At 37.4% G+C, this 15,237-nt stretch overlaps 1 protein-coding gene across 2 annotated transcripts in view; it reads left to right on the top strand.

Moving 5' to 3' along the window:
* Positions 1-15,237, top strand: part of LOC125249071 (NACHT, LRR and PYD domains-containing protein 3-like) — a 58,732-nt gene that overhangs the window by 27,476 nt on the left and 16,019 nt on the right. The window lies entirely within an intron of this gene.

Below are 15,237 nucleotides of genomic sequence, written 5' to 3'. Positions count from 1 at the left end.
AGACCTTAGTTAATCTTCAGAACACAAATTAAGATATTTTAGTTGAAATCCGATGGCTCCGTGAGGCCTTCATAGGGAGCAATGACATTTCCTCTCTCAAGATCCATAAAGGTACTAAAAACATTTAAATCAGTTCATGTGAGTACAGTGGTTCAATATTAATATTATAAAGTGACAAGAATATTTTTGTTGCACCAAATAAAAACTAAATAATGACTTATTTAGTGATGGCCAATTTCAAAACACTGCTTCATGAAGCATTGGAGCATTATGAATCAGTGAATCGAATCATGATTCAGATCGCATGTCAAACTGCCAACGGCTGAAATCATGTGACTTTGGCGCTCCGAACAGCAGATATGATATACTGATTCATTGTGCTCTGATGCTTCCTGAAGCATTGTTTTGAAATCGGCATTGTTTTGAAATTAATTTTTTGGCGCACTGAAAATATTCTCGTCACTTTATGTTTTGTATATGCTTTTACATTTTGCAACCAAATCTTCACCCATCATCATTCAGAGTAGTAAGGTGAATACTGACTCCTGCTGCGACTCTCGTTCAGCTCTCACTGAATTGATCAGACGTGTTCAGTTTTTAAAGGTGCCCTTGAGTGATTTGAAAAAACATTTTAAATTGTTCCCTGATATCTACATAGAGGGTATGTGGCTTTTTTATGGTCGAAAATTGTCCAGATATGGTTTTACAGCTCCATTTATAACCCCACAAATAGCCCCTAGAATGAAAAGGTCTGTTTTTGCCTTATTTGGAAGGCTCATGAATAGTAATATGGTGCTCCGCTCTGATTGGCTGTTTCACTGTTCGGCTCCTTCCAGTAGCTCACACTGATAGCGAACAAATCTGTACTGTACGGCGTGAACGATGGAGAGTTTTGGTATTCAACCTTATATGTTTGAGCCTGTTTCTGACGAAGATGCAGATGTAGAGGAACAACCAATTTTGTTGCGATTGGCCATGGACGTTTCTGAGTGGTAAGTTAGTCTTTATTTTCAGTATGAACCTGCAAAACGTAACTGTTACGTCAATGGAACTAGCATATAGCGTTAACTTTACACTATAACTCATAACGTCAGTATTTGCAACTTTGTTTTTAGCATTGTAAAAAAAATTAATTGTAATAATGTGTCGCTGTATGGTTTTACAATGATAGCTTCTTCACTTTGCAATAACAACTCTAAACAACGCGAAAATTTGTTTCTAATATATTGACATTACCGATATGATTTTAAATTTGATTTATTTAGCCAACCAAAGTAAAGCATAGAAGACATTCCAAAAAAGCAGTGTCATGTTTACTACTCAGCTGCTGTAGTGTGATTACGATTTAGCTATTAGTAACAAAAACTTACATCGTCTATAAATATCTTTTTCCACAGGTGTACGCATACAAGTCATACAAGTTCTCAAAAATAAAAATATTTGAAAAAAAAAGAGACTAAATGTCTTGTCAAATGACTATCGTTTCAGCTTGAACGGTGTAGAAAGTTAGCTAGAAGGATCGAGTATCTGTAGCTATCTGTAAGCAAATAAACTAACATAGTTAGCTTCGGTGTAATGTGTTGTTGGTTAAATATAGGTCAAATTATAATTATATCCGACAAAAGAGAATTGGCATATGTATCTACGGTTATGTTATAGATTTATATAACAAAGACAGTAATAAATTTTAATAGTAGTTACGTAAACTTTGCTATTTGTTACTGTACTAGCATCTTGCATTGGATCTAGACAACACTGGGTACATGGTAGTTAATGTTGTTAGCTCACTAAGAAACTTTACATTTAATCAGAAATAGTTTCTACAGCCAAGATGTGGATAAAAGCACTACTTACTGCTTGCGGGAATATAGTTGGAATTGCCCCTTTCTTCAGTGTCAAACCTATGTGTCAAACGCTGAGCGAAGCCTGCTTGATATTGTCCCAGGTTAGAAAAGCTGTCCGCGGTGAAATGGGCAGAGCAAACTAACAACTTTGAGTTAAATTGTTCCGGTATCCGGTTATAGATAAACATCAGCCATGCCTTTTGACAGTTTTTTTCTGGAGGAAGACTATGAAAAGTTTTCACATCCCCTGCACAGCCTGGAACATAACATTTATTTCCATGATCTGCCATTTTCGCTGTTATCCTCGCTTGGCTTGTTTCTTCACTCTGCCTGCAGAACTTCCGATGATTCCGCTGGGCGGTTCCGCCTGGCCTGGATCATGAGCATATGCAAATATTGGGGGCGGAGTCCCCGGCTGTTACGTAACAGTCGGTGTTATGTTGAGATTCGCCTGTTCTCCGGATGTATTTTAAACAAATGAGATTTATATAAGGAGGAGGAAACAATGGAGTTTGAAACTCAGTGCATGTCTTTTCCATGTACTGAACTCTTGTTATTTAACTATGCTAAGGAAAATTAAATTTTTGATTCGAGGGCACCTTTAACTTTAACTGTTCACTAACTAAACAAAATTATTTTTACTACTATAAAAAAAAATAAAAACGACGGTGGGGTCGGTGCCGCGGTCATGCTGGGCAAGTGATATAAACGGTGTTGTGGCTGAACACCGGTAAAACAGTCGATCTTAGCAAGCCTTATAATTTACTATCACACAAGTATAAGTTACTTCCGTTTCTCCGATTATTGGCATGATTGAAAATGTAATACTTACTGATCTTTTTGAAATCCAATAATCAAGCTGATATTAAAATTAGACACAATAATGTCTGATATTGCTCTATTTCGTGAAAACAGTTTCAAACAAAGCCACAACAGAACTGTTGCGCATCTCCAAGCTACAGTGATTCCTGAATGAATGTCTCGCACATTAAGATTTACCGCCACCTACTGGTGGTAAATGTATACATTTATTTTCATATTTACACTTTACATAGACTGTTTTTACTTAAAATATCAAACTTTTAAATTTACATTTTTTATACATATTTCTAAATTCAAAATAATTATATTTAAAAAAATTTTTTACAACATTATTTACCAATGAGCTGCATTAAGCAGTCCATGTAAATGTCTAAAAACCACTTCAGATGTAGCTTCTGTGCCACCTCTGCAGTGCAAAGATTAATTATTTATTTTGGTAGGTAACAGCCTGATTGGGTCTTATTGTTCTAACTGAATTAATTTAAGATTAAAAAACATTTTTTCTATTTTAATTTAACCTGTTAACTGTCACGCCCATTTTTGAGTGTAGACCTGCAAAGGTAATGTCGAAATCCAAATGAATATAATTCTGGAACGCTTTGGAATATAAACCTCATTCTGGTCTTGTTTTAAAGAGGACACTCTGAAGTTTATTGCACAAGTGTCTGAAGTTTAAAAAATTAAACAACAAAAAAGTTATAGCTGTTTAAGTTTATTGTAATAAAAAAAATAAAAAATAAATAAATATTTTTTATTAAAATAATATATAAATAAAAATTTGGTTCACCCTAAAAATTATATAAAATGAAAGCCATAAGTATAAAGAAGTTGTGTTCCAAATTTAAGACAGATATCACAAAAAATGAGCTTTTTGTGAGCTGCTATACCAAGAAAGGCCACTTGGTGAAATTCATGCTCCAATGATGATTCCTAAGGGACACTTGTCTACTGCTTGACCTCACACCACAACAAAGATTGATATCCTTTTTTTTTTTTATTCAAAACACTGTGCTCAGGATGTAAATTATTTTAAAACAGTATAAACAGTGCATTAATTGTTTTTTTTTTCCATGAACATATACAATAAATACAAAAATATACAAATATACTAATGAAACGACTACCATTACTACTATAAATAACCATTCATACAACTGTACATCGCTATGTATAACTATTTACAACATTTCAGTAATAAATACTACAAGGTATTTTCATCATGCCAATTGTTGAAACAATCTCGATGTGGCAAGAAGCAGAGGGCCACATTACATGCAGAGCAGATGACAGGGGTTTTCTTGTGGCACACTCTGCATTTCCTTCTAGAAGCACGTTTGGACTGTGCGATGTGCTTTGGTCTGTGGCATGCAGAACGGTTGGAGGCAGGAGCAGCAGGTGGAGCAGGAGCAGGAGCAGCAGGTGGAGCAGGGGGTGGCATCCAGTCAGCAAGCTCACAAACTAGAGCTTCTCGAAATTCTTTCTGATTCTTTGCCCTCTTGTTCTGCATTCCAGCCAGCTGCTGGTGGATAATGAATGCATTTACCACCGCAATGTCCAAAAAGTGGTAGAAAAAAGTGTGGTACCACTTTCTAGTTTTGCGCAGTGCTGTGTAATACCCAATGAGGGCATCGGATACATCAACTCCACCCATGTTCCTGTGTGTAAAGTAAACATACCAATGATCAATACATAAAATATTAACGTTTCTGCATTTCCAGCAAATCTGCAATTCTAGAAAATAAATTTGACTCACTTGTTGTAGTCTGCAACTGCAGCAGGAATGGGAACAGTCTTTTCTGTCCATTTCCCATCTGGAGTTTTGACCCTCCTTTGCACAGTCTGGTCTCCATTGGCGGAATGAAAGGAAGAACACATAAGGACTTCTCTTGTGTCCTTCCATTCCACAAAGAGAAGTTTGTCATCCCTGATCCACCTCATGCTTCCACGGGGTGCAGTTTTTGGCAGCATGTTGACGGTGGTTTGAGGGAAGCCCACCCTGTTGCACCTTATGGTTCCACAGGCCCAAATGTTTTTTTGTGAGGAGGTCCCTAAACAGCATTGGGCTAGTGTAGAAATTATCTACATATAACTTATAGCCTAACCCCAAGACTTTATCATCTACCAGAGCCATCACAGAGTCGTAGCTCAGCCCCTTGTTCTGTTGGCTCTTAGCTACGGGGGATTTGCCTTCATAAATGAAAAAGTCCCAGGTATAGGCATGGCGTGAGTCTGCAAGCACAAAGAGCTTGTACCCCCACTTTGTTGGCTTATCTTTATGGTACTGCTTTAGACCAATTCTTGCCTTAGATGCAACCATTCTCTCATCAATGCTGATGTTCTGGTGTGGATGAAAGAAGCTCTTGCAGCCATCACGAAGCTGGTCATACAATGGCTTTAGCTTGCAAAGGCGATCATAGGCGGGTGTACCTTTTTTATTCAAGTTTTCAGCATCAACTTTTGGATCACTGAGGTGAAGTGCTGAAGAGATGGCATGGAATTTTCTGAATGACATGACTGATGCTGGGAAGCTGATACTATAAAGCCTGGAGCCATTCCAATAATCTGTCACTGCCGGTAGCTTTACCAGACCCATGTAAATGACAACTGCCATGAAAGGAGAACAAGTCCTTCTGACTTATGTCTTGCCTTGGTCTCCTTGTGGTATCCAGGTGCTCAGCATAGGCATTTGAATTTTTTATTATGTTCTGGCACACAGATGATGAAAAGAACAATTGAAACAGCTCTAGAGGACTGTAGGACTCTATTGAAATAATTTGAGGCCCAGGAGTTCGAGCTGGTCTAAACAATGGTTCATGTGGTGAAATATCTGGCTCATCTTGGGTATGCCATCTATCTTCAGTGCCAGATGAATCAGATTGGATCAGTCTTCCTCGCCCTCTGTCTCTTCCTCTCTCAGTGCTTCCTCTTCCTCTCTCAGTGCTTCCTCTTCCTCTCGGAGTGCTTCTTCCTCTTCCTCTCGGAGTGCTTCTTCCTCTTCCTCTTCCTCTCTCACTACTTCCTCCTCTTCCTCTCCCTCTTCTTCTGTCACTGCCTCTGCCTCTTCTTCTCTCATTGCTTCTCCCTCTTTCTCTTCTTCTTTCACTGCTTCTCTCTCTTTCTCCTCCTCGCTCACTGCTTCTCTCTCGTCCTCTCCCTGTTTCACTGCTTCTCCCTCTTTCTCTTCTTCTTTCACTGCTTCTCTCTCTTTCTCCTCTTCTCTCCCTGCTTCTCTCTCGTCCTCTCCCTGTTTCACTGCTTCTCTCTCTTGTTCTGGCTCTCCCACTGTCTCCGAAATTACTAGCTGGTTGGCAGGTTTGTCCAGCAGTCCAGTCCTCATCAGAAGCATTGTCTTCACACCTATTGCAATAATATGCATATATAAATGTATATATATATATATATATATATATATATATATATATATATATATATATATATATATATATATTTATAGGCATATAAAAAGCAAAAACTACAGCAGTGTATTTCAAGAGACTAAGTATAATACATCATGCCACATATATATGCTTTTCCATAACATACATTAGTAATGACTCTAAATAAAATGTATCAAACTCACCAAAAAATACATGATTTTGACACATTTTGTCACATTTACACACTGTTCCCTAACATACTGCATATTAGTAAAGAAAGACTGTATATAAATGTATGACCTTACCGATCTAGAGAGGTGTCTGAAAAATCTGCTTCTGGAAAAAGCATGTCTGGCTCGTCATCGCTGGAATCATCCCGCTCTTCATCGCTAGACTTGCAAAGCTCATTTACAACTTCTGAAAGTGTATAAAATGTCCTTTTTTGCCTCTTCGGATCCATGTCATGACCATAAAGTGTGGAGTGTCGAAGTGCAAATAAAATGGTTGCTCCTAGCCCTTGCAGGTTTACTTTTATGATTGTTGATAAACGTTCAGCAGCAGTTTTCAAACCGCAGGTGGACATGTGATTAGCAACAAGAGCCAATTTGCTTTTGATTGGATAATTGTTTTTCAAAGTCAGGTTTCATTGGCTGCTGAATTGCTTTGAACTCATGAGGGTTAGATACAGCTCTCGCTGTTCTTTGGTTGAGACTTACTTGAATGACAACCATGAAAAATATATACTTTCAATATAAATTCAATATAAACTTTAAATACATATATATTTTTTCAGTAATATTCTAAATATTTTAGACAAATACTAGAAAATATTTAGTTTGACTTATTCAATTCTCTTAGCGAGCTCCTCCCCTTGTGTGTGGTGTCAGGTTTCGTATTACAACATTTATTTCAACTATTTTATAATAAAAACCTTTTCTAATCTTTTACAAAACGCATATCGTCGGAAAGGTCTGAGTCTCACAGTTACATATCTGCCAACTGTTTGGTGATATTTGGACTGAAATGTATACATTTGTTACAGAAGTATGCATTAAAAAAATCAACAGAATGTCAGTGACACTCGGAGGCTATTTTTGGTACATCGCCTAAACAAAATCTCATGGGAACTTCAATTTTTGTGATATCAACTTAAAATTTGGAACACAAATTGGCTAGATATATGGCTTTAATTTGATATTAATTTTAGAGTAAACATTATTTTGTAAAATGTATATTTTATATAAAATATTTAGTACAGTACATTTGATTTACATTATATTTAAACTTCCATAACTTTTTCATACTTTAATTTTTTGAAGTGCTTTCACTTGAGTTGTAATCAGCTGATAGTTTTCTTAAAAACGAGACCAAACTTATGTCTATACTCCAAAGCATTCTTGAATTACAACCATATAAGTTTGGATAGTGCAATAGTATATTGGATAGTGAATATTTTCAAAAAAGGGGGGTGACAGTTAAGGTTTAAAGTACCATTTTTATGGTAATGCAAGGTCCGATTTCAAAATGGGTTTCACAGCACGAATCTTGAGTTTGTAAGCTTTCAAATGATATATAGATTGTCAACATTAGATCAAGTTAAGTATATAATATAATTGTTTAAAAATGCAGTGGCAAATGGGCCCACCGGTGGGCCAGTGACAGTTAACAGGTTAAGAAATTGATAAAATATGATGCATACATTTAATAAGATTAGGGGAAAAAATTGCTCTTATAATGGTAAAAATGTCTGTGGAAATTAATTTAAAGGAAATGGGAAAAGGTAATAGGAAAGTTAGTATCTGTTATTGATCAGAAAGTGCTCCTAAATTTTTGCCTGTGATAAAGAAAAATGTTACCGTAGATCCCTGCATATGTCAATAATTTTGTGTAAAGCTAATAGAACTAGATGTTTCAATCCCTTTAGTAGGATACTCTTGATAGTAGCAGTCAGTATGGAGTGAGAGAGAGAAAAAAAAAAGAGGGGTAAGGTATGTCATTGGGGTCATCAGGTGGGCACCCTGCTTCATCAACGTTTCGTTGATTGGCTCAATGATGTACCCAGCGTCCCAGGAACACCACCCTCCATGCCATACCCTCTATATCCCTGATGTGCTCTGCATGGCAAGGGTGTCCTTCTCCCTGAGTCGGGCCTAAGCCTGACCACACACCATCTGTCTCTACCTTGCTGCCGAGATAGGGTCCTTACGCTTGATCCAGAGCCAGTTACTGCTTTTTTCGGCAGCACTTCACATGAACTTGATGGCTTGTTGAAACGAACGACCTTTCACCCATATTTTTCTCATCAAACTGGTGGTAGATGTTGCAACAAATCCCCTGCATCCCACCTCTACTGGGAAGATGCTGGTCTTCCAGCCATTCTGGGATGCTTTAGTTTTCAGGTCAGAATATTTGTTCTTTTTCCTCTCTTCAACCCCATCTTCCCATAATACTGTTAATTCCACAACATATACCAGCTTTGTCGTTTGAGACCACTGGACCATGTCTGGCCAGAGTGTTGTAGTCACTATCTCTGGAGGAAACACAAGCTTCTTATCAAAGTCCACTTCCAATTTCCAATCCCGTGCTGACTGCAGGATGCTTGCATCCTTAGATGTTGTACGATGCTCTCGATGTTGGCCAGCTGGTACGAAATTTGTGAATTTGACCTGTCTTGCCAATGTTTGTGGGAGGTACAAACATACTTTCTTAGTATGTAGCTGTGATCGAATCGTTATCAGGGACATTGGTTTTATAAGCAGACCAGAATCAACTCACAAGAGTGTACACACAAGTTTTATTTAACTAAATCACAAACACAAACATACCATTCACACAATGAGAGAGTGAAAAATGAATTTGAACAGTATCATAGCATGGAGAATGAAGCAATGGAAAGAGTAAATTAACCATCGCTGGATGAACCAAAAACTATTGAACTTTCAAACCTATAAAGCACCTTTGTTAATAAGGGGTTCAAAATCTTAATACTAAATCACTGTTTAATGGTTAAACGATAAATGCTTTTGCTGTTGAGCATCCAGATCTGCAGGTTCAGGAGAAATCCTTTGGTCCGATGGTGTGGAAGTTGTAATCAATATCTGCTGCGTTGAATGAAGAAATGACCACAAACTTTGCACTGTTAATTTTGTGGTCGAGGAAGTTGCACATGGCAGTGTTATCTGCATGGCTCGAAGTGAGTGAGGCCTAACAGCCCAGCTCAGGGGCCGGGTGGGGTCTCACATGATGCAATCCGTGATATCAACTGGAACAAAGAGAAAAACCAAGAAGAACTAAACTCCGATCTGCTCAGAACTATATAACTTCTCCAGACAGTCGACACCTTCAACTCTTGGCTTGACCAATGAGAAAGGTGCAATTCTCTGGCAGGATTTCCTTTATTTGAAAGTGAATTAACTTGCATGGGGGAGTTTACTAGAAAGTTTGTGTCCATTTATACTCTGATAAATATAAGAAACATGCAATGCATTCTATGGTATTGTAATGTCCACCAAAATGTGATTCATTAAACAAGGAGTAATTTGATATTAAGCATCACCTAGATGAAATACATTATCTAGTAGTTCCAACTTTCAGGCATGCATAAAGGCCTTTACACACTGAGTCCGAAATTTTCGCATGCGTTTTTTCATATTTGTGATCCTAAAAATTCGTCATGCACAGAGACCTTGCACACTGAATCCAATGTGCATTAATGAATCTGTTGCGGGGGAAAAAAAAAAAAAAAAAAAACGCAAAACAATACAAAATCAAGTCTTCAAGCAATGAGCATGATTTAGTTGTTCTCTCTCTTCTTAAAAAGAGAAAAAGAAAGAGGAAATATTGGGTACATCCAATCCCGAGATTACATATAGAGGAAGGAGAGTTCACCTCATCAAGGAGCTGCGTGATTATCCCAAGCGTTTCAAAGTTTACTTCAGGATGTCAGTGGCTCAGTTTGATGTTTTGCTACTGGCACAGTCTTACTCTATATTATGTCTCTTTGTATTCCGCACATTGTTTGTCATTCAGTGCTACTGTTTTGTGCTGTAGACGACGTGGATCAACTTGTCAGATGGCATTCTGGATTTTGGTGTTTGTGTAAAGTGGCTCTGAATTGTCGCCTCTCAAAATGCGTGCCACGGATGCGAAAAACGCAGAAAATCGAACCTGATCCGAATATTTTTATGCTGGATGAAAGTTTCGTTCATGTTCATTCATTTAGACGAAGATGTCAATGAATAAGTGTCAAAGATTCCATTTTTATACACCAAATGGTGAGCTGTGTTTTCATGATAAACACTGTCTTTGAAGTGGCTGTGAAGAGCAAATGGTGATAGCGCTCAGTGGGGAAGCCAGATGTTATGGGGCCTGGCATGGGTGATGGGTTGGAAGATGTTGAGCAATTGTGTGTTTGATCTATTCAGATGCTACATTGGTTACTTTATGGACATAAAATCATATAGATGATTTTCCTACCAGATACTAAATAGACATTTAGTGATTGTATTTAAGATGTATAGGTGACCTGATCCAGCAAAATGAGTCACAGTATAACCGTTACTTTGATCCCACAAAAGTATTAATTATATATCTGTTGTAAAGGGAGGGAACTACCAACTAGACTTTGTGTAATGCACAACAGAACATCAATAACTTATGTTGTTAACATGTTGTTAAACCCAAACAATAAATAAATGTTTCTCATTCATTTACATCCTTTTATCTTTCAAACACGTTTATACCCAATACACAAAACATACATTTTTCACCAATCAATAACCAGCAGCATAGAGATGAAAATCTTAATGAATGTTCCTTCACCACAGCATATGAATCAATGTCCATGAAAAACAATGTCCAAGAACGCCATCCAAAAGTGCAACCTGTACTCCTTAGTGTCAATATCAGTCCACACCGAATAAAAAGTCTCTCAATTCCCAAGTGGCAGAATCCGGTTTAAGGATCCACTGTAGTTGAATCAACTCCTTGCCTCTAATCCCATTTTAGTGTCATCTTTCCGACATGGGTTAAAAACAACAGGCATACGAATAAAGAGATAAATCCCACAGAATGTGGAGTCCTTCTATAAATTAGATGAAATAAATCACATTAGGAAAATAACTACACATAAATGAACCAGTAAACATTCAATAAATACAAGGAAAGAAACAATGCTTACTTCCGATTGAGCATAAAACTTTTTCTCAATCAGGACCAGTGATTGTTTGGAGCCATAAGCCATGCTTAGTCCCTCCATTACGAATCTGACTTCTTCTACTCTTTACACTCATTTTATACCTGAGAGTATAGCTCACTGTTGCCCCCTCATGGAGAGTAGTACAATTACACACACAAAAAAACGTTAACAGGTTTATAACTGTTACAACAGTGACCCAATTTTCAAAATTGAGATTTTGGTATCAAGCTTTAAAATGATATCCTAGTCAAAGTCATACCTTGAAGATATACCCATTTGAATTATGGTCGTCTGCCCTCTTTTTCCAATTGAAAACCTGAGAAAATCGCTTTTAAAGTTTTTTTGCCTGTTTTTTTGTTTATATCTTTCAAAATCCATTGCATTTAAAGGGATAAACTATTTTTAGTTTATAACTATTATTAGGGGCCAAGCACCTATTGTATCTGTTGGCGTTCTTTTTTTTTATTATTAGGGGCCAAGCACCGAAGGTGCGGAGGCACCTATTGTATCTGTTGGCATTCTTTTTTTTCTTTTTTTTTATTAGGGGCCAAGCACCGAAGGTGCGGAGGCACCTATTGTATCTGTTGGCGTTCTTTTTTTTTTTTTCTTCTTCTTCTTCTTCTTCTTCCACTCTGAAAGTCTATGACAGCCCATAGAACCACTTGCGGGAAAGTTGTGAAATTTGGCACACAGTTAGAGGACAGTCTGAGCTATGTCCATAGCAAATTTGGAGTCTCTAACTCAATCCCTCTAGCGCCACCAGCTGTCCAAAGTTGCACTTATATTTATGTTAATAACTTTTGAACCGTAAGGGCTAGAAACAAGGGCTGATTCCTTAGGTCAAGACGAATCGAATGCACCCTATGACGTCATTTTCCGTCATGAAAATTTTTCCGCCATTTTGAATTTTCTGAAAAACCTTCTTTTTCGAACTCCTCCTAGGCCATTACTCCGATTTTCACGAAAATTGAATGAGATCATCTTCAGACCATGCCGACAAAAAGTTATGGAATTCAAGTTGATTCCTCAAACTGTTTTTTAAAAACACGCGAACAAATTGTACGTAGTGCTTGCGAAAATAGACATAAGGCTGTATCTCCGCAACGCTTAATCATATTCAGACCAAACTTGGTACCTGTCATCACAAGCATGACTTGAGGCAACATGCAGCGTTTCGGCGCAGCGCCACCTAGTGGTGCGGAGATATGAAAAATAGCTATTTTTGCTTATAACTTCTGATGGGTTTGTCCAAAAATCATGAATTTGGTCTCGTTGGATTTGGGGCATCATGCCGAGTCGAATGATATCCAATTTTCCCATATCGGCCATTTTGGCCGTCGGCCATTTTGAATTTTGTGCTAAAATACTGTATTTTCCGAACGCATTAGCGTATCGTTATGAAACTTGGTATGGGTCATCAGCACAATGCCCTGAATGAGCCTAAGCAGTTGCGGACCAGCGCCACCTTGTGGTCAAAAGTTATAACAAAATTTACAAAAATGCTAATAACTTTTGTCTATATTAACCGATTGTAATGAAACTGATCTCAGTAGATTCCGTGGGTCATGCTGAGAACATAGATATCAAATTTGCCATAGTTAGCTGAACTTCCTGTCCGCTGTATTGTTTTTCTTTAAAAACCTACTTTTTCGAACTCCTCCTAGACCGTTGCTCCGATTTTCACCAAAATTGAACCGTATCATCTTCAGACCATGCCGACAAAAAGTTATGGATTTCAAGTTGATACGTCAAATCTTTTTTGTATACCAGAGCAACGAATTTGAGGCATAATGCAAAACCCACTCTTGAAGCTGTATCTCTGCAATGCTTTGACATATTGACACCAAACTTTGCAAGTGTCATTGTCAACTCACTCTGACCATACCACATTAATTTGGTCACAGCGCCACCTATTGGTTGAAAGTGATGAACCAGTCCTAATTTTTGATCATTTTTCAGCTCTTTTGCCTAAAATGATCTTAAGGGGTCTTTAATTGCTCCCTGTTGCAGTTGGTCTGATGCTCCCAGCCATGTTGGCTGGCTTCTTGTGCTGTTTTTGTGCTTGGCCCCGTAATTGCTGCTTGCAGCTATATTTATGATAACTATTATTAAGACATTTTTATATATATAAATGCTATTAAACCAGGCTGAAGCTCAAATTATTTTACAGTATTTATTTGAATTAATATTTTATAAGGCACTTTACAAAGATTTACTAAAATCAGAAAGATTGAACAGAGGTGCTACATTGGGTGTGTGTGCATGCGTGCGTGTGTGTGAGAGAGAGAGAAAGTGAGAGAGGCCATAGACAGACATATCTCGTAAATGAAATCTTCATCAAATGACAGAAAACATGGCTCTCCATTGTTGAGTTTACTCCCTTTACAGCAAAAGGCACGTATTTTGGCTAACTTGACATCTCGATCACCGCTAACTGCTTCACAACTAGACATTGAGGAGATCTGCTAGCTTGTTTACACAGAGCGCGCGCTAGTCTGACAGGAGGATGGCTGGACCGATCACGTGCCTGTCAGTCGAAACGGGGCTTCCCATTGATAAAAATCAGCGTTCATGTCAGTGTGTTTACATTTCTAAGCTTTTTGATTGGTTCTATACAACGTGTAACACCATATTTGGAGAGCAGAGATGTTTCAGGGGATACCGGGAAATGCTCATAAGTGACGAGAGGAGTTCCATGTCAAATTTAATAGCCATTTAAATACCTTTACTCAATTATCTGGACTACAAAACTTTGGGAGATTATTTTTGAAAGTCTGTTCCTTGAACTTAGCTTAAAAAAAATAAAAAAAATTCATTGTTTTTCCACATTATCGGCCCATATCTTAAAATTGAACGTTGCGACTTTTTGCGTCATTTCGCCAGAGCGGGTCACATATGGTTAAAATGGATGAAAATCCACTTTGGAGATGTATGTATGCTTCCTGGTGCTCTCCTGTTAGCCATACATAATAAAACCTGCTTTAACAGCAAAATCACAACTATACTGTAACATTTAGCGTCTTCACACTTTCAACAGTTTGCTCTACAGTAGTTCAACAAATGCTAATTTAAAACAAGGAACCATGTTTTTGGTTTGTTATACTCACATTTGAAAACACCCGTGTCCAACTTTTCAGCCATGTTCGATTATGACGTATCCTCTTCTTCTTCTTCTTCATGTTGTATCCTCTCCCGTGGCCTCTTGGGATAGAAAAGTATCCATTGGATGATGAGCACTCAAAAATCTAAGCGGAAGCAGTAGGCCATCCAGGAACTTCTCGACTACTCATTTATGAATACTGAGGTTTTGGACATACTTATTTGCTCGCCTACTGCTTTTCTCCTACTATATAGTAGAGAAGTAGTCTTGGGACACACTTTAAGTAGACGTATGTCCGAATCTTGCGAGAATTAATACGTCGCCCAGGTAATTTTCGCCTACTCTTTTTTTTTTTGAATACTAAGGATTTGGACATACTTATTCGCTAGCCTACTGCTTTTCCCCTACTAAAAAGTAGAGAAGTAGGTGGTTTCTTGCTTAGTTTGTAAATGAATGAGCTATTTGAATGAATCGAATTGAAAGATTGACTCCAATGACTCACTTAAGTCTGTTATTTGCTGCCACCTTCTGGTGGTGTTAGTTTAATTTTATTTTTTTACCATTCAAAATTGTATTTATTTTAAAACATTGAACTTGCAGCATTATTTAAATTATGATATCTTGTTTGTTGATGATATATTGATACATTAGATCAGGGTTTACCAAACTGGGGTTCGCAAAGGAATTGCAGGGGGTTCATAAGTTGATAACAAGTAATGAATTAAATTATAATTAAATCATAAGATAAATATGATAAATAGTATTCAAATAAAAAAAATCTAAATAAATCTAAATAAAATTTCCTAACATAGTTAAATAATATTTTACTTCTTTTATTTTAATCGGCATAACATGTGACCATTCAGTTACAGAACTGATCGTGTCTGCTAAATTTAG

The sequence above is a fragment of the Megalobrama amblycephala genome, linkage group LG16 (assembly GCF_018812025.1).
Source record: "Megalobrama amblycephala isolate DHTTF-2021 linkage group LG16, ASM1881202v1, whole genome shotgun sequence".
NCBI lineage: Eukaryota > Metazoa > Chordata > Actinopteri > Cypriniformes > Xenocyprididae > Megalobrama > Megalobrama amblycephala.
The sequence above is the reverse complement of the archived record's forward strand: the minus strand, read 5'-3'. Positions and strand labels throughout refer to the sequence as shown.